Raw genomic sequence first — 26,892 nt, forward strand, 5'->3', positions numbered from 1 at the left:
CCTAACCCTAACTCTAAGCCTAACCCTCACCCTTACCCGAAGCCTTAACCTCACCCGTCCCATAATCCTAACCCGTACGCTAACACTAACCCGTACCCTAACACGTACGCTCACCCTAAACGGTTGTCGTACACTAACCTGTACCCTAAACCGTCCCCGTCCCCTAAACCTAACCCTAACCCTAACCCTAACCCTAACCCTTACCCGAAGCCTTACCCTCACCCGTCCCCTAATCCTAACCCGTACGCTAACACTAACCCGTACCCTAACACATACGCTCACCCTAAACCGTTGTCGTACCCTAACCTGTACCCTAAACCGTCCCCGTCCCCTAACCCTAACTCTAACCCTAACCCTAACCCTTACGCGAAGCCTTACACTCACCCGTCTCCTAATCCTAACCCGTACGCTAACACTAACCCGTACCCTAACACGTACGCTCACCCTAAACCGTTGTCGTACCATAACCTGTACCCTAAACCGTCCCCGTCCCCGTCCCCTAACCCTAACCCTAACCCTAACCTTATCCCTAAACCTTACACGAAGCCTTACCCTCACCCGTACCCTACTCCTAACCCGTACGCTAACACTAACCCGTACCCTAACACGTACGCTCACACTAAACCGTTGTTGTACACTAACCTGTACCCTAAACCGTCCCCATCCCCTAACCCTAACCCTAACCCTAAACCTAACCCTAACCCTTACCCGAAGCCTTACCCTCACCCGTCACCTAATCCTAACCCGTACGCTAACACTAACCCGTACCCTAACACGTACGCTCACCCTAAACCGTTGTCGTACCCTAACCTGTACCCTAAACCATCCCCGTCCCCTAACCCTAACCCTAACCCTTACCCGAAGCCTTAAACTCACCCGTCCCCTAATCCTAACCCGTACGCTAACACTAACCCGTACCCTAACACGTACGCTCACCCTAAACCGTTGTCGTACCCTAACCTGTACCCTAAACCGTTCCCGTCCCCGTCCCCGTCCCCTAACCCTAACCCTAACCCTTACCCGAAGCCTTACCCTCACCCGTCCCCTAATCCTAACCCGTACGCTAACACTAACCCGTACCCTAACACGTACGCTCACCCTAAACCGTTGTCGTACCCTAACCTGTACCCTAAACTGTCCCCGTCCCCTAACCCTAACCCTAACCCTAACCCTAACCCTAACCTTACCCGAAGCCTTACCCTCTACCGTCCCCTAATCCTAACACGTACGCTAACACTAATCCGTACCCTAACACGTACGCTCACCCTAAACAGTGGTCGTACCCTAACCTGTACCCTAAATCGTAACTGTCCCCGTCCCCTAACCCTAACCCTAACCCTAACCCTAACCCTAAACCTTACCCGAAGTCTTACCCTCATCCGTCCCCTAATCCTAACCCGTACGCTAACACTAACCCATACCCTAACACGTACGCTCACCCTAAACCGTTGTCGTACCCTAACCTGTACCCTAAACCGTCCCCGTCCCCTAACCCTAACCCTAACCCTAACTCTAACCCTAATCCTCACCCTTACCCGAAGCCTTAACCTCACCCGTCCGCTAATCCTAACCCGTACGCTAACACTAACCCGTACCCTAACACGTACGCTCACCCTAAACCGTTGTCATACACTAACCTGTACCCTAAACCGTCCCCGTCCCCTAAGCCTAACCCTTGCCCTAACCCTAACCCTAACCCTAACCCTTACCCGAAGCCTTACCCTCACCCGTCCCCTAATCCTAACCCGTACGCTAACACTAACCCGTACCCTAACACGTACGCTCACACTAAACCGTTGTCGTACCCTAACCTGTACCCTAAACCGTCCCCGTACTCTAACCCTAACCCTAACCCTAACCCTAACCCTAAACTTTACCCGAAGCCTTACCCTCACCCGTCCCCTAATCCTAACCCGTACGCTAACACTAACCCGTACCCTAACACGTACGCTCACCCTAAACCGTTGTCGTACCCTAACCTGTACCCTAAACCGTCCCCGTCCCCGTCCCCTAACCCTAACCCTAACCCTAACCCTTACCCGAAGCCTTACCCTCACCCGTCACCTAATCCTAACCCGTACGCTAACACTAACCCGTACCCTAACACATACGCTCACCCTAAACCGATGTCGTACCCTTATCTGTACCCTAAACCGTCCCCGTCCCCTAACCCTAACCCTAACACTAACCCTAACCCTTACGCGAAGCCTTACCCTCACACGTCCCCTAATCCTAACCCGTACGCTAAAACTAACCCGTACCCTGACACGTACGCTCACCCTAAACCGTTGTCGTACCATAACCTGTACCCTAAACCGTCCCCGTCCCCTAACCCTAACCCTAACCCTAACTCTAAGCCTAACCCTCACCCTTACCCGAAGCCTTAACCTCACACGTCCCCTAATCCTAACCCGTACGCTAACACTAACCCGTACCCTAACACGTACGCTCACCCTAAACCGTTGTCGTACACTAACCTGTACCCTAAACTGTCCCCGTCCCCTAAGCCTAACCCTAACCCTAACCCTAAGCCTAACCCTTACCCGAAGCCTTACCCTCACCCGTCCCCTAATCCTAACCCGTACGCTAACACTAACCCATACCCTAACACGTACGCTCACACTAAACCGTTGTCGTACCCTAACCTGTACCCTAAACCGTCCCCGTACCCTAACCCTAACCCTAACCCTAACCTTTACCCGAAGCCTTACCCTCACCCGTCCCCTAATCCTAACCCGTACGCTAACACTAACCCGTACCCTAACACGTACGCTCACCCTAAACCGTTGTCGTACCCTATCCTGTACCCTAAACCGTCCCCGTGCCCTAACCCTAACCCTAACCCTAACCCTAACCCTAACCCTTACCTGAAGCCTTACCCTCACCCGTCCCCTAATCCTAACACGTACGCTAACACTAACCCGTACCCTAACACTAACGCTCACCCTAAACCATTGTCGTACCCTAACCTGTACCCTAAACCTTCCCCGTCCCCTAACCCTAACCCTAACCCTAACCCTTACCCGAAGCCTTACCCTCACCCGTCCCCTAATCCTAACCCGTACGCTAACACTAACCCGTACCCTAACACGTACGCTAACCCTAAACCGTTGTCGTAACCTAAACTGTACCCTAAACTGTCCTCGTCCCCTAACCCTAACCCTAAACCTTACCCGAAGCCTTACCCTATCCCGTCCCCTAATCCTAACCCGTACACGAACACTAACCCATACCCTAACACGTACGCTCACCCTAAACAGTTGTCGTAACCTAAACTGTACCCGAAACTGTCCTCGTCCCCTAACCCTAACACTAACCCTAATCCTAACCCTTACCCGAAGCCTTACCCTAACCCGTTCCCTAATCCTAACCCGTACGGTAACTCTAACCAGTACCCTAACATGTACGCTCACCCTAAACCGTTGTCGTACCCTAACATGTACCTTAAAACATCCCCGTTCCCTAACCCTAACCTTAATCCTAACCCTAATCCTAAACCTTACCCGAAGCCTTACCCTAATCCGTACCCTAATCCTAACCCGTACGCTAACACTAACCCGTACCCTAACATGTACGCTCACCTTAAAACATTGTCGTACCCTAATCTGTACCGTAAACCGTCCCGTCCCCTAACCCTAAACCTTACCCGAAGCCTTACCCTAACCCGTCCCCTAATCCTAACCCGTACGCTAACACTAATACATACCCTAACACATAAGCTCATTCTTAACCTTTGTCGTAACCTAACCTGTACCCTAAACCGTCCTCGTCCCCTAACTCTAACCCTAAACGTAACCCAAACCCTAACCCTAATACTTACCCGAAGCCTTACCCTAACCTGTCCCCTAATCCTAAACCGTACGCTAACACTAACCTGTACACTAACACGTACGCTCATCCTAAACCGTTCTCGTACCCTAACCTGTACCCAAAACCATCCCCGTCACCATCCCCTAACCCTAACCCTAACCCTAACCCTTACTCCTAGCCTTACCCTAACCCGTCCCCTAATCCTAAACCGTACGCTGACACTAACCCATACCCTAACACGTAGGCTCACCCTAAACCATTGTCGTACAATAACATGTACCCTAAACCGTCCCCATCCCCTAACCCTAACCCTAACCCTAACACTTACCCGAAGCCTTACCCTAACCCGTCCCCTAATCCTAACCCGTACGCTAACACTAACCCGTACCCTAACACGTACGTTCAACCTAAACCATTATCGTACCCTAACCTGAACCCTAAACCGTCCCGGTCACCTAACCCTAACCCTAACCCTAACCCTTACCCGAAGCCTTACCCTAACCCGTCCCCTAATCCTAACCAGTACGCTAACACTAACACGTACCCTAAAACTTACGCTCACACTAAACCATTCTCATACCCAAACCTGTACCCTAAACCGTCCCCATCCCCTAACCCTAACCCTAACCCTAACACTTACCCGAAGCCTTACCCTAACTCGTCCCCTAATCCTAACCCGTACGCTAACACTAACCCGTACCCTAACACGTACGCTCACCCTAAATCTTTGTCGTACCCTAACCTGTACTCTAAAACGTCTCCATCCCCTAACCCTAACCCTAACCCTAACCCTAACCCTAACCCTAACCCCAACCCTTACCCGAAGCCTTACCCTAACCCGTCCCCTAATTCTAAACCGTACGCTATCACTTACACTTACCCTAACACGTACCCTCACCCTAAACCGTTGTCGTACCCTAACCTGTACCCTAAATCATCCCCATCCCCTAACCCTAACCCTAACCCTAACTCTAACCCTTACCCGAAGCCTTAACCTAACCCGTCCCCTAATCCTAACCCGTACGCTAACACTAACCCGTACCTTAACACATACGTTCACCCTAAACCTTTATCGTAACCTAACCTGTACCCTAAACCGTCCCCGTCTCCTAACCCTAACCCTAACCCTAACCCTTACCCAAACCCTTACCCTAACCCGTCCCCTAATCCTAACCCGTACGCTAACACTAACCCGTACCGTAACACGTACGCTCACCCTAAACCGATGTCATACCCTAAACTGTACCCTAAACCGTCCCGGTCCCCAACCCTAACCCTAACCCTATCCCTAACCATAACCCTAACCCTTATAAAAAGCCTTACACTAACCCGTCCCGTAATCCTAACCCGTACGCTAACACTAACCCATACCCTAACACGTACGCTCACCCTAAACTGTTGTCGTACCCTAACCTGTACCCTAAACCGTCCCGTCCCCTAACCCGAACCCTAACACTTACTCGAAGCCTTACACTAACCCGTCCCCTAATCCTAAACCGTACGCAAACACTAACCCGTACCCTAACATGTACACTCACCCTAAACCGTTGTCGTTCCCTAACCTGTACACTAAACCGTCCCCGTCCCCGTCCCCTAACCCTAACCCTTACCCTAACCCTAACCCTTACCCAAACCCTTCCCCTAACCCGTCCCCTAATCCTAATCCGTACGCTAACACTACCCCGTACCCTCACACGTACGCTCACCCTAAACCGTTGTCGTACCCTAACCTGTACCCTAAACCGTCCCCCTCCCCTAACCTTAACCCTAACCCTAACCCTAACACTAACCCTTACCCGAATCCTTACCCTAACCCGTCCGCTAAACCTAACACGTACGCTAACACTAACCCGTACCCTAACACGTACGCTCACCCTAAACCGTTGTCGTACCCTAACCTGTACCCTAAACCGTCCCCGTCCCTTAACCCTAACCCTAAACCTAACCTTAACCCTTACCCGAAGCCTTAACCTAACGCATCCCCTAATCCTAACCCTTACGCTATCTCTAACCAGTACCCTAAGACGTACGCTCACCCTAAATCTTTGTCGTACCCTAACCTGTACCCTAAATCGTCCCCAGACCCTAACCCTAACCCTAACCCTACCCCTTACCCGAAGCCTTACCCTAACCGGTCCAATAATCCTAACCCGTACGCTAACACTAACTAATACCCTAACACGTACGCTCACCATAAACCATTGTCGAACGCTAACCTGTACGCCAAACCGTCCCCGTCCCCTAACCCTAACCCTAACCCTAACACTAACCCTAACCCTAACACTTTCCCGAAACCTTACCGTAACTCGTCCCCTAATCCTAACCCGTACGCTAACACTAACCTGTACACTAACACGTACGCTCATCCTTAACCATTGTCCTACCCTAACCTGTACACTAAACCATCCCCGTCCCCATCCCTTAACCCTAACCTTAACCCTAACCCTTACTCGTGGCCTTACCATAACCCGTCCCCTAATCCTAACCCGTATGCTAACACTAACCCGTATCCTAACACATACGCTCACCCTAAACTGTTGTCGTACCCTAACCTCTACCCTAAACCGTCCCCGTCCCCTAACCGTAACCCTAACCCTAACACTAACCCTAACCCTTACCCGAAGCCTTACCCTATCCCGTCCCCTAATCCTAAAACGTACGCTAACACTAACCCGTACCCTAACACGTACGCTCACCGTAAACCATTGTCGTAACCTACACTGTACCCTAAACTGTCCCCGTCCCCTAACCCTAACCCTAATCCTTACCCTTACCGGAAGCCTTACCCTAGCCCGTCCCGTAATCATAACCCGTACGCTAACAATAACACGTGCCCTAACACGTAAGCTCCCCCTAAACCGTTGTCGTAACCTAACCTGTACCCTAAACCGTCCCCGTCCCCTAACCCTCACCCTAACCCTAACACTAACCCTAACCCTTACCAGAAGCCTTAACCTAACCCGTCCCCTAATCCTAACCCGTACGCTATCTCTAACCAATACCCTAACACGTACGCTCACCCTAAAGAGTTGTCGTACCCTAACCTGTACCCTAAACCGTCCCCGTCCCCTAACCCTCACCCTAACCCTAACCCTATCCCTAACACTTACCCGAAGACTTACCCTAACCCGTCCCCTAGTCCTAACCCGTACGATAAAATTAAACCGTACCCTAACACGTACACTCACCCTAAACCTTTGTCGAACCCTAACCTGTACCCTAAACCGTCCCCATCCCCTAACCCTAACACTAACCCTAACCATAACCCTAACCCTAACATTTACCCGAAGCCTTACCCTAAACCGTCCCCTTATCCTAACCCATACGCTAACACTAACCTGTACACTAACACGTACGCTCATCCTAAACCATTGTCGTAACATAACCTGTACCCAAAACCATCCCCGTCCCCATCCCCTAACCCTAACTCTAACCTTAACCCTTACTCGTAGCCTTACCCTAACCCGTCCCCTAATCCTAAACCATACGCTGACACAAACCCGTACCCTAACACGTACGCTCACCCTAAACCTTTGTCATACCCTAGCCTGTACCCTAAAATTTCCCTGTCCCCTAAACCTAACCCTAACCCTAAGCCTAACCCTAACCCTTACCCGAAGCCTTACCCTAACCCGTCCCCTAATCCAAACTCGTACGCTAACACTAACACTTGCCCTAACACGTATACTCAACCTAAACCGTTGTCGTACCATAACCTGTACCCTAAATCATCCCCGTCCCGTAACCGTAACCGAAAACCTAACCCTAACACTAACCCTTACCCGAAGCCTTACCCTAACCCGTCCCCTTATCCTAACGCTTACGCTAACAATAACCCGTACCCTAAAATGTACGCTCACCCTAAACCGTTGCCTTACCCTAACCTGTACCCTAAACCTTCCCCGTCCCCGTCCGCTAACCCTAACCTTAACCCTAAACCTAACACTTACTCGAAGCCTTATCCTAACCCGTCCCCTAATCCTAACCCGTACGCCTACACTAACCCGTACCCTAACACGTATGCTCACCCTAAACCATTGTAGTACCCTAACCTGTACCCTAAACCATCCCCGTCCCCTAACCCTAACCGTAACCCTAACACTAAACCTTACCAGAAGCCTTACACTAATCCGTCCCCTAATCCTAACCAGTACGCTAACACTAACCCGTACCCTAACACGTACGCTCACCCTAAACCGTTGTCGTACCCTAACCTGTACCCTAAACCGTCCCCGTCCCCTTACCCTAACCCTAACCCTAACCCTAACCCTTACCCGAAGCCTTACCCCAACCCGTCACCTAATCCTAACCCGTACGCTAAAACTAACACGTACCCTAACACGTATGCTCACCCTAAACCGATCTCGTACCCTAACCAGTACCCTAAACCATTCCCGTCCCCTAAACCTAACCCTAACCCTAACCCTAACCCTTACCCGAAGCCTTACCCTAAACCGTCACCTAATCCTAAACCGTACGCTAACACTAACCCATACCCTAACACGTACCCACACCCTAAACCGTTGTCGTACACTAACCTGTACCCTAAACCGTCCCCGTCCCCTAACCCTAACCGTAACCCTATCCCTAACCCTAAACTTTACCTGAAGCCTTACCCTAACTGGTCCCCTAATCCTAACCCGTACACTAACACTAACCATACCCTAACACGTACGCTCACCCTAAATCGTTATCGTACCGTAACCTGTACCCTAAACCGTCCCCGTCCCCTAACCCTAACCCTAACCCTAACCCTAACCCTTACCCGAAGCCTTACCCTAACTCGTCCCCTAATCCTAATGCGTACGCTAACACTAACCCATACCCTATCACGTACGTTCACCCTAAACCATTGTCGTACACTAACCTGTACCCTACACCTTCCCCGTCCCCTAACCCTAACCCTAACCCTAACCCTAATCCTAATCCTTGCCCTAAGCCTTGCCCTAACCAGTCCCTAATGCTAACCCGAACGCTAACACTAACCCGTACCCTAACACGTACACTCATCTAAACCGTTGACGTACCCTAACCTGTACCCTATACCGTCCCCATCTCCTAACCCTAACCCTAACCCTAACCCTAACCCTTACCCGAAGCCTTACCCTAACCCGTCACCTAATCCTAAACCGTACGCTAACACTAACCCGTACCCTAACACGTACCCACATCCTAAACCGTTTTCGTACACTAACCTGTACCCTAAACCGTCCCCGTCCCCGTCCCCGTCCCCTACCCTAACCCTAACCCTAAACCTTACCCGAAGCCTTACACTAACCCGTCACCTAATCCTAACCAGTACGCAAAAACTAACCCGTACCCTAACACGTACGCTCACACTAAACGGTTCTCATACCCTAACCTGTACCCTAAACCGTCCCCGTCCCCTAACCCTAACCGTAACCCTAACTCTAACCCTTACCCAAAGCCTTACACTAACCCGTTCCCTAATCCTAAACCGTACGCTAACACTAACCCGTACCCTAACATGTACGCTCACCCTAAACCGTTGTACCCTAACCTGTACCCTAAACCGTCCCCGTCCCCGTCCGCTAACCCTAACCCTAACCCTAACCCTTAATCGAAGCCTTATCCTAACCCGTCCCCTAATCCTAACCCGTACGCTAACACTAAACTATACCCTAACATGTACGCTCACCCTAAACATTTGTCGTACCCTAACCTGTACCATAAACCAGCCCCGTCCCCTAATACTAACCATAACCCTAACCCTTACCCGAAGCCTTACCCTATCCCGTCCCCTAATCCTAACCCGTACGCTAACACTAACATCTACCCTAACACGTACGCTCACCCTAAGCCGTTGTCGTACCCTAACCTGTACCCTAAACCGTCCCCGTCCCCTAACCCTAACCGTAACCCTAACACTAAACCTTACCCGAAGCCTTACCCTAATACGTCCCCTAATCCTAACCCGTACGCTAACACTAACCCGTACCCTAACACGTACGCTCACCCTAAACCGTTGTCGTACCCTAACCTGTACCCTAAACCGTCCCCGTCCCCGTCCCCTAACCCTAACCCTAACCCTTACCCGAAGCCTTACCCTAACCCGTCACCTAATCCTAAACCGTACGCTAAAACTAACCCGTACCCTAACACGTACGCTCACCATAAACCGTTCTCGTACATTTACGTGTACCCTAAACCATCCCCGTCCACTAACCCTAACCCTAAGCCTAACCCTAAACCTTACCTGAAGCCTTACCCTAACCCGTCCCCAATCCTAAACCGTACGCTAACACTAACCCGTACCCTAACACGTACGCTTACACTAAACCGTTGTCGTACCCTAACCTGTACCCTAAACCGTCCCCGTCCCCTAACCCTAACCCTAACCCTAACCTTTACCTGAAGCCTTACACTAACCCGTCCCCTAATCCTAACCCGTACACTAACACTAACCCATACCCTAACACGTAAACTCACCCTAAACCTTTGTTGTATCATAACCTGTACCCTAAACCGTCCCCGTCCCCTAACCCTAACCCTAATCCTAACCCTAACCCTAATCCTAACACTTGCCCGAAGCCTTGCCTTAACCCATCCCCTAATCCTAACCCGTACGCTAACACTAACACTTACCCTAACACGTACGCTCACCCAAAACAGTTGTCGTACCCTAACCTGAACCCTAAACCATTGCCGTCCTCGTCCCCTTACCCTAACCCTAACCCTAACCCTAACCCTTACCCGAAGCCTTACCCTTATCCGTCCACTAATCCTAACCCGTATGCTAACAGTAACCCATACCCTAACAAATACGCTCACCCTAAAACGTTGTCGTACACTAACCTGTACCCTAAACCGTCCCGGTCCCCTAAACTTAACCCTAACCCGAACCCTAACCTTAACCCTTACCTGAAGCCTTACCCTAACCCGTCCCCTAAACGTAACCCGTACGCTAACACTAACCCGTACCCTAACACATACACTCAACCTAAACCGTTGTCGTACCCTCACCTGTACCCTAAACCGTCCCCGTCCCCTAACCCTAAACCTAACCCTAACCCTAACCCTAACCCTAACCCTTACCCAAACATTACCCTAAACCGTGCCCTAATCCTAATCCGTACGCTAACACTAACGCGTACCATAACACGTACGCTCACCCTAAACCGATGTCGTACCCTTACCTGTTCCCTAAACCGTCCCCATCCCCTAACCCTAAAACTAACCCTAACCCTAACGCTAACCCTTATCCGAAGCTTTACCCTAACCCGTCCCATAATCCTAACCCGTACGCTAACACTAAACCGTACCCTAACACGTACGCTCACCCTAAACCGTTGTCATACCCTACCCTGTACCCTAAACCGTCCCCGTCCCCGTCTCCTAACCCTAACCCTAACCCTAACCTTTAACCGAAGCCTTACTCTAAACCGTCCCATAATCCTAACGCTTACGCTACACTAACCCGTACCTTAAAACGTACGCTCACCCTAGACCGTTGTCGTACACTAACCTGTACCCTAAACCGTCCCCGTCCCCTAACCCTAACCCTAACCCTAACCCTAACCCTTACCCGAAGCCCTACCCTAACCCGTCCCCTAATCATAACACTTACGCTAACACTAACCCGTACCCTAACATGTACGCTCACCCTAAACCATTGTCATACCCTAACCTGTACCCTAAAATTTCCCTGTCCCCTAAACCTAACCCTAACCCTAACCCTATCCCTAACCCTTACCCGAAGCCTTACCCTAAAAGGTCCCCTAATCCAAACCCGTACGCTAACACTAACCCTTACCCTAACACGTTTACTCAACCTAAACCTTTCTCGTACTCTAACCTGTACACTAAACCGTCCCCGTCCCCGTCCCCTAACCCTAACCCTAACCCTAACACTTACCCGAAGCCTTACCCTAGCCCGTCCCCTAATCCTAACGCGTACGCTAACACTAACACATACCCTAACACGTACGCTCACCCTAAACCGTTGGCGTAGCCTAACCTGTATCCTAAGCCGTCCCCGTCCCCTAACACTAAACCTAACCCTAACCCTAACCCTAACACTTACCCGAAACCTTACCCTAACCCATCCCCTAATCCTAACCAGTACGCTAACACTAACACCTACCCTAACACGTAAGCTCTCCCTAAAAGTTTGTCGTACACTAACCTGTACCCTAAATCGTCCCCATCCCCTAACCATAACCCAAAACCTAACCCTAACCCTAACCCTTACCCGAAGCCTTACCCTAACCTGTCCCCTTATCCTAACGCGTACGCTAACACTAACCAGTACCCTAACACGTACGCTCACCCTTAACCGTTGTCGTACCCTAACCTGTACCCTAAACCGTCCCCGTCCCCGTCCGCTAACCCTAACACTAAACCTAACCCTAACCCTTACTCGAAGCCTTATCCTAACCCGTCCCCTAATCCTAACCCGTGCGCTAATACTAACCCGTACCCTAACATGTACGCTCACCCTAAACTGTTGTCGTACCCTAACCTGTATCCTAAACCGTCCCCGTTCCCTAACCCTAACCCTAACCCTAACCCTAACCCTAAACTTTACATGAAGCCTTACCATAACCCGTCCCCTAATCCTAAACCGTGCACTAACACTAACCCATACCCTAACACGTAGGCTCACCCTAAACCGTTGTCGTACCCTAACCTGTACCCTAAACCGTCCCCGTCCCCTAACCCTAACCCTAACCCTAACCCTTACCCGAAGCCTTACCCTAACTCGTCCCCTAATCCTAATGCGTACGCTAACACTAACACGTACCCTAACACGTAGGGTCACCCTAAACCGTTGTCGTACACTAACCTGTACCCTAAACCGTCCCCGTCCCCTAACCCTAACCCTAACCCTAATCCTACCCCTTGCCCAAAGCCTTACCCTAACCCGTCCCCTAATCCTAACCCGTACGCTAACACTAACCCGTACCCTAACACATACGCTCATCTAAACCGTTGACGTAACCTAACCTGTACCCTAAACCGTCCCCGTCCCCGTCCCCTAAACCTAACCATAACCCTTACCCGAAGCCTTACCCTAAACCGTCCCGTAATCCTAACCCGAACGCTAACACTAACCCGTACTCTAACACGTACGCTCACACTAAACCGTTGTCGTACCATAACCTGTACCCTAAACCGTCCCCGTCCCCTAACCCTAACCCTAAAACTAACCTTAACCCTAAACTTTACCTGAAGCCTTACCCTAACCCGTCCCTTAATCCTAACCCGTACACTAACACTAACCCATACCCTAAAACGTAGGCTCACCCTAAACAGTTGTCGTACCCTAACCTGTACCCTAAACCGTCCCCGTCACGTAACCCTAACCATAACCCTAACCCTAACCCTTACCCGTAGCCTTACCCTAACTCGTCCCCTAATCCTAATGCGTACGCTAACACTAACCCGTACCCTAACATGTACGGTAACCCTAAACCGTTGTCATACACTAACCTGTACGCAAAACCGTCCCCGTCCCCTAACCCTAACCCTAATCCTAACCCTTGCCCGAACCCGTAACCTAACCCGTCCACTAATCCTAACCTGTACGCTAACACTTATCCGTACCCTAACATGTACGCTCACCCTAAACAGTTGTCGTACCCTAACCTGTACCATAAACAGGCCCTGTCCCCTAACCCTAACCCTAACCCTAACTCTTACCCTAAGCCTTACCCTAAATCGTCCCCTAATCCTAACCCGTACGCTAACACTAACCCGTACCCTAACACGTACGCTCACCCTAAACCGTTGTCGTACCCTAACCTGTACCCTAAACCATCCCTGTCCCCGTCCCCTAACCCTAACCCTAAACCTAACCCTAACCCTAACCCTTACCCGAAGCCTTACGCTAACCCGTCCCCTAATCCTAAGCCGTACGCTAACACTAACCCGTACCCTAACACATACGCTCAATCTAAACCTCTGTCGTAACCTAACCTGTACCCTAAACCATTCCCGTCCCCTAACCCTAACCATAACCCTAACCCTAACCCTTACCCGAAGCCTTACGCTAAACCGTCCCCTAATCCTAGCCCGTACGCTAACACCTACCCGTACCCTAACACGTACGCTCACCCTGAACCGGTGTCGTACCCTAACCTGTACCCTAAACCGTCTCCGTCCCCTAATCCTAACCCTAACCCTAACCCTAACCCATACCCAAAGCCTTACCCTAACCCGTCACCTAATCCTAACCTGTACGCTAAAACTAACCCGTACCCTAACACGTACGCTGACACTAAACCGTTCTCGTACCCTAACCTGTACCCTAAACCGTCCCCATCCCCGTCCCCTAACACTAACCCTAACACTAACACTTACCCGAAGCCTTACCCTAACACGTCACCTAATCCTAACCCATACGCTAAAACTAACCCCTACCCCAACACGTACGCTCACCATAAACCATTCTCGTACACTAACGTGTACCCTAAACCATCCCAGTCCCCTAACCCTAACCCTAAGCCTAACACTAAACCTTACCCGAAGCCTTACCCTAACCCGTCCCCTAATCCTAAACCGTACGCTAACACTAACCCGTACCCTAACACGTACGCTCACCCTAAACCGTTGGCGTACCCTAACCTGTACCCAAAACCGTCCCCGTCCCCTAACACTAACCCTAACCCTAACCCTAACCCTAACCCTTACCCGAAGCCTTACCCTAACCCATCCCTTAATCCTAACCCGTACGCTAACACTAACACCTATCCTAACACGTACGCTCTCCCTAAACGTTTGTCGTACTCTAACCTGTACCCTAAACAGTCCCCGTCCCCGTCCCCTAACCCTAACCCTAACCCTTACCCGAAGCCTTACCCTAACCCGTCCCCTAATCCTAAACCGTACGCTAACACTAACCCGTACCCTAACGCGTACGCTCACCCTAAACCGTTGTCGTACCCTAAGCTGTACCCTAAACCGTCCACGTCCCCTAACCCTAAGCCTAAACCTAAACTTAACCCCAAACTTTACCTGAAGCCTTACCCTAACCCGTCCCCTAATCCTAACCCGTACACTAACACTAACCCATAAACTAACACGTAGGCTCACCCTAAACAGTTGTCGTACCCTAACCTGTACCCTAAACCGTCCCCGTCCCCTAACCCTAACCGTAATCCTAACCCTTACCCGAAGCCTTACGCTAACCCGTCCACTAATCCTAACCCGTACGCTAACACTAACCCTTACCCTAACACGTACGCTCAACCTAAACCGTTGTCGTACCCTAAACAGTACCCTAAACCGTCCCCCTCCCCGTCCGCTAACCCTAACCCTAATCCTAACCCTAACACTTACTCGAAGCCTTATCCTAACCCGTCCCCTAATCCTAACGCGTACGCTAACACTAACCCGTACCCTAACACGTACACTCACCCTAAACCGTTGTCGTACCCTAACCTGTACCCTAAACCGTCCCCGTCCCCGTCCGCTAACCCTAACCCTAACCCTAACCCTAACACTTACTCGAAGCCTTAACCTAACCCGTCCCATAATCCTAACCCTTACGCTACACTAACCCGTACCCTAACACGTACGATCACCCTAGAACGTTGTCGTACCCTAACCTGTACCCTAAACCGTCCCCGTCCCCTAACCCTAACCCTAACCCTAACCCTAACCCTTACCTGAAGCCCTACCCTAACCCGTCCCCTAATCCTAACGCGTACGCTAACACTAACCCGTACCCTAACATGTACGCTCACCCTAAACCGTTGTCATACCCTAACCTGTACCCTAAACCGTCCCCGTCCCCTAGCACTAACCCTAACTCTAACCCTAACCCTAACCCTTACCCGAAGCCTTACCCTAACCCTTCCCCTAATCCTAACCCGTACGCTAACACTAACCCGTACCCTAACACGTACACTCACCCTAAACTTTTGTCGTTCCCTAACATGTACCCTAAACCGTCCCCGTCCCCTAACCCTAACCCTAACCCTAACCCTAAACCTTACCTGAAGCCTTACCCTAAACCGGGCCCTAATCCTAACCTTTACGCTAACACTAAACCGTACCCTAACATGTACGCTCACCCTAAACCATTGTCATACCCTAAGCTGTACCCTAAAATTTCCCTGTCCGCTAAACCTAACCCTAACCCTAACCCTAACCCTAACCCTTACCCAAAGCCTTCCCCTAACCCGTCCCCTAATCCTAACCCGTACGCTAACACTAACCCTTACCCTAACACGTATACTCAACCTAAACCGTTGTCGTACCCTAACCTGTACCCTAAACCGTCCACGTCTCCTAACACTAACCCTAACCCTAACCCTAACCCTAACACTTACCCGAAACCATACCCTGACCCATCCCCTAATCTTAACCCGTACGCTAACACTAACCCCTACCCTAACACGTACGCTCTCCCTAAAAGTTTGTCGTACACTAACTTGTACCCTAAACCTTCCCCGTCCCCTAACCCTAACCCAAAGCCTAACCCAGCCCTAACCCTTACCCGAAGCCTTATCCTAACCCGTCCCCTAATCCTAACACGTACGCTAACACTAACGCGTACCGTAACACGTACGCTCACCCTAAATCGTTGTCGTACCCTAACCTGTACCATAAACCGTCCCCGTCCCCGTCCCCTAACCCTAACCCTAACCCTTACCCAAAGCCTTATCCTAACCCGTCCCCTAATCCTAACCCGTACGCTAACACTAACCCGTACCCTAACACGTACGCTCATCCTAAACAGTTCTCGTACCCTAACCTCTACCCTAAACCGTCCCTGTCCCATAACTCTAACACTAACCCTAACCCTTACCCTAAGCTTTACCCTAAAACGTCCCATAATACAAACCCGTACGCTATCAGTAACCCGTACCCTAACACTTACGCTCAAAGTAAACCGTTGTCGTACCCTAACCTGTACCCTAAACCGTCCCATTCCCGTCCCCTAACCCTAACCCTAACCGTAACCCTAAACCTTACCTGAAGCCATACCCTAACCCGTCCCCTAATCCTAACCCGTACGCTAACACTAACCCGTACGCTAACACGTACGCTCACTCTATACCGTTGTCGTACCCTATCCTGTACCCTAAACCGTCCCCGTCCCCTAACCCTAACCCTAACCCTAACTCTTACCCGAAGCCTTATCCTAACCCTTCCCCTAATCCTTAACCGTACGCTAACCCTAACCCGTACCCTAACACGTACGCTCACCCTAAACCGTTGTCGTACTCTAACCTGTACCCTAAACAGTCCCTGTCCCCTAACCCTAACCCTAACCCTAACCCTAACCCTTACCCGAAGCCTTACACTAACCCGTCCCCTAATCCTAACCCGTGTGCTAACACTAACCCGTACCCTAAAATGTACACTCACCCTTAACCATTGTCGTACACTAAGCTGTACACTAAACCATCCCCGTCCCCTAACCCTAACCCTAACCCTAACCCTAACCCTTACCTGAAGCCTTACCCTAACACGTCCCCTAATCCTAACCCGTACACTAACACTAACCCATACCCTAACACGTACGCTCACCCTAAACCGTTGGCATACCCTAACCTGTACCCTAAACCGTCTCCGTCCACTAACACTAACCCTAACCCTAACCCTAACTCTAACACTTAGCCGAAACCTTACCCTAACCCGTCTCTAAATCCTAACCCGTACGCTAACACTAAGCCCTACCCTAACACGTACGCTCTCCCTAAAAGTTTGTCGTACACTAACCTGTACCCTAAACCGTCCCCATCCCCTAACACTTACCCAAACCCTAACCCTAACCCTAACCCTTACCCGAAGCCTTACCCTAACCCGTCCCCTGATCGTAACGCATACGCTAACATTAACCCATACCCTAACACGTACGCTCACCCCAAACCTTTGACGTATCCTAACCTGTACCCTAAATCGTCCCCTTCCCCGTCCGCTAACCCTAACCCTAACCCTAACCCTTACCCGAAGCCTTATCCTAACCCGTCCCATAATCCTAACCCGTACGCTAACACTAACCCCTACCCAAACATGTACGCTCACCCAAAACAGTTGTCATACCCTAACCTGTACCATAAACCGGCCCTGTCCCCTAACCCTAAACCTAACCCTAACCCTTACGCTAAGCTTACCCTAAACCGTCCCCGTCCCCTAACCCTTACCCTAACCCTAACCCTAACCCTTACCCGAAGCCTTACCCTAACCCGTCACATAATCCTAACCCGTACGCTAACACTAACCCGTACCCCAACACGTACGCTCACCTTAAACTGTTGTCGTACCCTAACCTGTACCCTAAACCGTCCCCGTCCCCTAACCCTCACCGTAAACCTAACCCTAACCCTAACCCTTACCCGAAGCCTTACACTCACCCGTCACCTAATCCTAATCCGTAGGCTAAAACTAACCCGTACCCTAACACGTACGCTCACCCTAAACCGTTCTTGTACCCTAACCTGTACCCCAAACCGTCCCCGTCCCCTAACCCTAACCGTAACCCTAACCCTTACCCTTACCCGAAGCCTTGCCCTAACCCGTTCCCTAATCCTAAACCGTACGCTAACACTAACCCGTACCCTAATACGTACGCTCACCCTAAACCGTTGTCGTACCCTAACCTGTAACCTAAACCGTCCCCGTCCCCTAACCCTAACCCTAACCCTAACCCTAATCCTAATCCTTACCCGAAGCCTTACCCTAACCCGTCCCCTAATCCTAATTCGTACGCTAACACTAATCCGTACCCTAACACGTACGCTCACCCTAAAGCGTTCTCGTACCCTAACCTGTACCCTAAACCGTCCCCGTCCCCTAACCCTAACCGTAACCTTAACCTTAACCCTTACTCGAAGCCTTACGCTAACCCGTCCCCTAATCCTAAACCGTACACTAACACTAACCCGTACCCTAACACGTACGCTCACCCTAAACCGTTGTCGTACCCTAACCTGTACCCTAAACCGTCCCAGTCCCCGTCCCCTAACCCTAATCCTAACCCTAAACCTCACCCGAAGCCTTACCGTAACCCGTCCCCTAATCCTAATCTGTATGCTAACACTAACCCGTACCCTAACACGTACGCTCACTCCAAACCGTTGTCATACCCTAACCTGTACCCTAAATCTTCCCCGTCCCCAAACCCTAACCCTAACCCTAACCTTTACCCGAAGCCTTACCCAAACCCGTCCCCTAATCCTAAACATTACGCTAACACTAACCCATACCCTAACACAGACGCTCATCCTAAACCGTTGTCGTACCCTAACCTGTACCCTAAACTGTCCCCGTCCCCTATCCCTAACCTTAACCCTAACCCTAAACCTTACCCGAAGCCTTACCCAAATCCGTCCCCTAATCCTAACCTGTACGCTAACACTAACCCGTACACTAACACGTACGCTCACCCTAAACTGTTGTCGTATCCTAACCTGTACCCTAAACCGTCCCCGTCACCGTCCCTGTCCCCTAACCCTACCCCTAAACCTAACCCTTACCCGAAGCCTTACCGTAACCCCTCCCTTATTCCTAACCCGTACGCTAACACTAACCTGTACCCTAACACGTACGCTCATCCTAAACCGTTGACTTACCCTAACCTGTACCCTAAACCGTCCCCGTCCCAGTCCCCTAACCCTAACCTTAACCCCAACACTTACCCGAAGCCTTACCCTAACCTGTCCCCTAATCCTTACCCGTACGCTAACACTAACCCGTACCCTAACACGTATGCTCACCCTAAACCGTTGCCGTACACTAACCTGTACCCTAAACCGTCCCCGTCCCCTAACCCTAACCCTAACCCTAAACCTAACTCTAAACCTTATCCAAAGCTTTACCCTAAACGGTCCCCTAATCCTAACCTGTACGCTAACATTAACACATACCCTAACACGTACGCTCACACTAAACCGCTGTTGTACACTAACCTGTACCCTAAACCGTCTCCTAACACAAGCCCTAACCCTAACCTTAACCCTAACCCTTACCCGAAGCCTTACCCTATCCCGTCCCCTAATCCTAACCCGTACTCAAACACTAACCCTTACCCTAACACGTATGCTGACACTAAACCGTTGTCGTACCCTAACCTGTACCCTAAACCGTCCCCTAATCCTATCCGGTGCGCTAACACTAACCCGTACCCTAACACGTACGCTCAACCTAAACCGTTTTCGTACCCTAACCTGTAACCTAAACCGTCTCCGTCCCCATCCCCTAACCCTAACCCTATCCCTAAACCATACCCGAAGCCTTACCCTAACCCGTCACCTAATCCTAACCCGTACGCTACAACTAACCCATACCATAACACATACGCTCACCCTAAACCGTTCTCGTACCCTAACCTGTACCCTAGACCGTCCCCGTCCCCTAAACTTAACCGTAACCCTAGCCCTAACCCTTACCCGAAGCCTTACCCTAACCCGTCCCCTAATCCTAAACCGTACGCTAACACTAACCCGTACCCTAACACGTACGCTCACCGTAAACGGTTGTCGTACACTAACCTGTACCGTAAACCGTCCCCGTCCCCTAACCCTAACCCTAACCATAACCCTAACCCTAACGCTTACCCGAAGCCTTACCCTAACCCGTCCCCTTATCCTAACCCGTACGCAAAAACTAACCCGTACCCTAACACGTACGCTCACCCTAAACCATTGTCGTACCCTAACCTGTACCCTAAATCGTCCCCGTCCCCTAACCCTAACCCTAACCCTCACTCTAATCCTTACCCGAAGCCTTACCCTAACCCGTCCCCTTATCCTAACCAATAAGCTAACACTAACCCGTACCCTAACACGTACGCTCACCCTAAATCGTTGTCGTACCCTAACCTGTACCCTAAACCGTCCCCGTCCCCTATCCCTAACCCTAACCCTAACCCTAGCCCTTACCCGAAGCCTTACCCTAACCCGTCCCCTAATCCTAACCTGTACGCTAACACTAACCCGTACCCTAACACGTACGCTCACCCTAAACCGTTGTCGTATCCTAACCTGTACCCTAAACCGTCCCCGTCCCCGTCCCCTAACCCTAACCCTACCCCTAAACCTAACCCTTACCCGAAGCCTTACCCTAACCCGTCACTTAATCCTAACGCCTATGCTAACACTAACCCATACCCTAACACGTACGCTCACCCTAAACCGTTGTCGTACCCTAACCTGTACCCTAAACCGTCCCCATCCCCGTCCCCTAACACTAACCCTAACACTAACACTTACCCGAAGCCTTACCCTAACACGTCACCTAATCCTAACGCATACGCTAAAACTAACCCCTACCCCAACACGTACGCTCACCATAAACCATTCTCGTACACTAACGTGTACCCTAAACCATCCCAGTCCCCTAACCCTAACCCTAAGCCTAACACTAAACCTTACCCGAAGCCTTACCCTAACCCGTCCCCTAATCCTAAACCGTACGCTAACACTAACCCGTACCCTAACACGTACGCTCACCCTAAACCGTTGGCGTACCCTAACCTGTACCCAAAACCGTCCCCGTCCCCTAACACTAACCCTAACCCTAACCCTAACCCTAACCCTTACCCGAAGCCTTACCCTAACCCATCCCTTAATCCTAACCCGTACGCTAACACTAACACCTATCCTAACACGTACGCTCTCCCTAAACGTTTGTCGTACTCTAACCTGTACCCTAAACAGTCCCCGTCCCCGTCCCCTAACCCTAACCCTAACCCTTACCCGAAGCCTTACCCTAACCCGTCCCCTAATCCTAAACCGTACGCTAACACTAACCCGTACCCTAACGCGTACGCTCACCCTAAACCGTTGTCGTACCCTAAGCTGTACCCTAAACCGTCCACGTCCCCTAACCCTAAGCCTAAACCTAAACTTAACCCCAAACTTTACCTGAAGCCTTACCCTAACCCGTCCCCTAATCCTAACCCGTACACTAACACTAACCCATAAACTAACACGTAGGCTCACCCTAAACAGTTGTCGTACCCTAACCTGTACCCTAAACCGTCCCCGTCCCCTAACCCTAACCGTAATCCTAACCCTTACCCGAAGCCTTACGCTAACCCGTCCACTAATCCTAACCCGTACGCTAACACTAACTCTTACCCTAACACGTACGCTCAACCTAAACCGTTGTCGTACCCTAAACAGTACCCTAAACCGTCCACCTCCCCGTCCGCTAACCCTAACCCTAATCCTAACCCTAACACTTACTCGAAGCCTTATCCTAAACCGTCCCCTAATCCTAACGCGTACGCTAACATTAACCCGTACCCTAACACGTACACTCACCCTAAACCGTTGTCGTACCCTAACCTGTACCCTAAACCGTCCCCGTCCCCGTCCGCTAACCCTAACCCTAACCCTAACCCTAACACTTACTCGAAGCCTTACCCTAACCCGTCCCATAATCCTAACCCTTACGCTACACTAACCCGTACCCTAACACGTACGATCACCCTAGAACGTTGTCGTACCCTAACCTGTACCCTAAACCGTCCCCGTCCCCTAACCCTAACCCTAACCCTAACCCTAACCCTTACCTGAAGCCCTACCCTAACCCGTCCCCTAATCCTAACGCGTACGCTAACACTAACCCGTACCCTAACATGTACGCTCACCCTAAACCGTTGTCATACCCTAACCTGTACCCTAAACCGTCCCCGTCCCCTAGCACTAACCCTAACTCTAACCCTAACCCTAACCCTTACCCGAAGCCTTACCCTAACCCTTCCCCTAATCCTAACCCGTACGCTAACACTAACCCGTACCCTAACACGTACACTCACCCTAAACTTTTGTCGTTCCCTAACATGTACCCTAAACCGTCCCCGTCCCCTAACCCTAACCCTAACCCTAACCCTAAACCTTACCTGAAGCCTTACCCTAAACCGGGCCCTAATCCTAACCTTTACGCTAACACTAAACCGTACCCTAACATGTACGCTCACCCTAAACCATTGTCATACCCTAAGCTGTACCCTAAAATTTCCCTGTCCGCTAAACCTAACCCTAACCCTAACCCTAACCCTAACCCTTACCCAAAGCCTTCCCCTAACCCGTCCCCTAATCCTAACCCGTACGCTAACACTAACCCTTACCCTAACACGTATACTCAACCTAAACCGTTGTCGTACCCTAACCTGTACCCTAAACCGTCCACGTCTCCTAACACTAACCCTAACCCTAACCCTAACCCTAACACTTACCCGAAACCATACCCTGACCCATCCCCTAATCTTAACCCGTACGCTAACACTAACCCCTACCCTAACACGTACGCTCTCCCTAAAAGTTTGTCGTACACTAACTTGTACCCTAAACCTTCCCCGTCCCCTAACCCTAACCCAAAGCCTAACCCAGCCCTAACCCTTACCCGAAGCCTTATCCTAACCCGTCCCCTAATCCTAACACGTACGCTAACACTAACGCGTACCCTAACACGTACGCTCACCCTAAATCGTTGTCGTACCCTAACCTGTACCATAAACCGTCCCCGTCCCCGTCCCCTAACCCTAACCCTAACCCTTACCCAAAGCCTTATCCTAACCCGTCCCCTAATCCTAACCCGTACGCTAACACTAACCCGTACCCTAACACGTACGCTCATCCTAAACAGTTCTCGTACCCTAACCTCTACCCTAAACCGTCCCTGTCCCATAACTCTAACACTAACCCTAACCCTTACCCTAAGCTTTACCCTAAAACGTCCCATAATACAAACCCGTACGCTATCAGTAACCCGTACCCTAACACTTACGCTCAAAGTAAACCGTTGTCGTACCCTAACCTGTACCCTAAACCGTCCCATTCCCGTCCCCTAACCCTAACCCTAACCGTAACCCTAAACCTTACCTGAAGCCATACCCTAACCCGTCCCCTAATCCTAACCCGTACGCTAACACTAACCCGTACGCTAACACGTACGCTCACTCTATACCGTTGTCGTACCCTATCCTGTACCCTAAACCGTCCCCGTCCCCTAACCCTAACCCTAACCCTAACTCTTACCCGAAGCCTTATCCTAACCCTTCCCCTAATCCTTAACCGTACGCTAACCCTAACCCGTACCCTAACACGTACGCTCACCCTAAACCGTTGTCGTACTCTAACCTGTACCCTAAACAGTCCCTGTCCCCTAACCCTAACCCTAACCCTAACCCTAACCCTTACCCGAAGCCTTACACTAACCCGTCCCCTAATCCTAACCCGTGTGCTAACACTAACCCGTACCCTAAAATGTACACTCACCCTTAACCATTGTCGTACACTAAGCTGTACACTAAACCATCCCCGTCCCCTAACCCTAACCCTAACCCTAACCCTAACCCTTACCTGAAGCCTTACCCTAACACGTCCCCTAATCCTAACCCGTACACTAACACTAACCCATACCCTAACACGTACGCTCACCCTAAACCGTTGGCATACCCTAACCTGTACCCTAAACCGTCTCCGTCCACTAACACTAACCCTAACCCTAACCCTAACTCTAACACTTAGCCGAAACCTTACCCTAACCCGTCTCTAAATCCTAACCCGTACGCTAACACTAAGCCCTACCCTAACACGTACGCTCTCCCTAAAAGTTTGTCGTACACTAACCTGTACCCTAAACCGTCCCCATCCCCTAACACTTACCCAAACCCTAACCCTAACCCTAACCCTTACCCGAAGCCTTACCCTAACCCGTCCCCTGATCGTAACGCATACGCTAACATTAACCCATACCCTAACACGTACGCTCACCCCAAACCTTTGACGTACCCTAACCTGTACCCTAAATCGTCCCCGTCCCCGTCCGCTAACCCTAACCCTAACCCTAACCCTTACCCGAAGCCTTATCCTAACCCGTCCCATAATCCTAACCCGTACGCTAACACTAACCCCTACCCAAACATGTACGCTCACCCAAAACAGTTGTCATACCCTAACCTGTACCATAAACCGGCCCTGTCCCCTAACCCTAAACCTAACCCTAACCCTTACGCTAAGCTTACCCTAAACCGTCCCCGTCCCCTAACCCTTACCCTAACCCTAACCCTAACCCTTACCCGAAGCCTTACCCTAACCCGTCACATAATCCTAACCCGTACGCTAACACTAACCCGTACCCCAACACGTACGCTCACCTTAAACTGTTGTCGTACCCTAACCTGTACCCTAAACCGTCCCCGTCCCCTAACCCTCACCGTAAACCTAACCCTAACCCTAACCCTTACCCGAAGCCTTACACTCACCCGTCACCTAATCCTAATCCGTAGGCTAAAACTAACCCGTACCCTAACACGTACGCTCACCCTAAACCGTTCTTGTACCCTAACCTGTACCCCAAACCGTCCCCGTCCCCTAACCCTAACCGTAACCCTAACCCTTACCCTTACCCGAAGCCTTGCCCTAACCCGTTCCCTAATCCTAAACCGTACGCTAACACTAACCCGTACCCTAATACGTACGCTCACCCTAAACCGTTGTCGTACCCTAACCTGTAACCTAAACCGTCCCCGTCCCCTAACCCTAACCCTAACCCTAACCCTAATCCTAATCCTTACCCGAAGCCTTACCCTAACCCGTCCCCTAATCCTAATTCGTACGCTAACACTAATCCGTACCCTAACACGTACGCTCACCCTAAAGCGTTCTCGTACCCTAACCTGTACCCTAAACCGTCCCCGTCCCCTAACCCTAACCGTAACCTTAACCTTAACCCTTACTCGAAGCCTTACGCTAACCCGTCCCCTAATCCTAAACCGTACACTAACACTAACCCGTACCCTAACACGTACGCTCACCCTAAACCGTTGTCGTACCCTAACCTGTACCCTAAACCGTCCCAGTCCCCGTCCCCTAACCCTAATCCTAACCCTAAACCTCACCCGAAGCCTTACCGTAACCCGTCCCCTAATCCTAATCTGTATGCTAACACTAACCCGTACCCTAACACGTACGCTCACTCCAAACCGTTGTCATACCCTAACCTGTACCCTAAATCTTCCCCGTCCCCAAACCCTAACCCTAACCCTAACCTTTACCCGAAGCCTTACCCAAACCCGTCCCCTAATCCTAAACATTACGCTAACACTAACCCATACCCTAACACAGACGCTCATCCTAAACCGTTGTCGTACCCTAACCTGTACCCTAAACTGTCCCCGTCCCCTATCCCTAACCTTAACCCTAACCCTAAACCTTACCCGAAGCCTTACCCAAATCCGTCCCCTAATCCTAACCTGTACGCTAACACTAACCCGTACACTAACACGTACGCTCACCCTAAACTGTTGTCGTATCCTAACCTGTACCCTAAACCGTCCCCGTCACCGTCCCTGTCCCCTAACCCTACCCCTAAACCTAACCCTTACCCGAAGCCTTACCGTAACCCCTCCCTTATTCCTAACCCGTACGCTAACACTAACCTGTACCCTAACACGTACGCTCATCCTAAACCGTTGACTTACCCTAACCTGTACCCTAAACCGTCCCCGTCCCAGTCCCCTAACCCTAACCTTAACCCCAACACTTACCCGAAGCCTTACCCTAACCTGTCCCCTAATCCTTACCCGTACGCTAACACTAACCCGTACCCTAACACGTATGCTCACCCTAAACCGTTGCCGTACACTAACCTGTACCCTAAACCGTCCCCGTCCCCTAACCCTAACCCTAACCCTAAACCTAACTCTAAACCTTATCCAAAGCTTTACCCTAAACGGTCCCCTAATCCTAACCTGTACGTTAACATTAACACATACCCTAACACGTACGCTCACACTAAACCGCTGTTGTACACTAACCTGTACCCTAAACCGTCTCCTAACACAAGCCCTAACCCTAACCTTAACCCTAACCCTTACCCGAAGCCTTACCCTATCCCGTCCCCTAATCCTAACCCGTACTCAAACACTAACCCTTACCCTAACACGTATGCTGACACTAAACCGTTGTCGTACCCTAACCTGTACCCTAAAACGTCCCCTAATCCTATCCGGTGCGCTAACACTAACCCGTACCCTAACACGTACGCTCAACCTAAACCGTTTTCGTACCCTAACCTGTAACCTAAACCGTCTCCGTCCCCATCCCCTAACCCTAACCCTATCCCTAAACCATACCCGAAGCCTTACCCTAACCCGTC

This window comes from Delphinapterus leucas, chromosome 2 (assembly GCF_059928025.1).
Source record: "Delphinapterus leucas isolate spDelLeu-1000000601 "Yukka" chromosome 2, BTC_Dleu_Yukka2, whole genome shotgun sequence".
NCBI classification, from domain to species: Eukaryota; Metazoa; Chordata; class Mammalia; order Artiodactyla; family Monodontidae; genus Delphinapterus; species Delphinapterus leucas.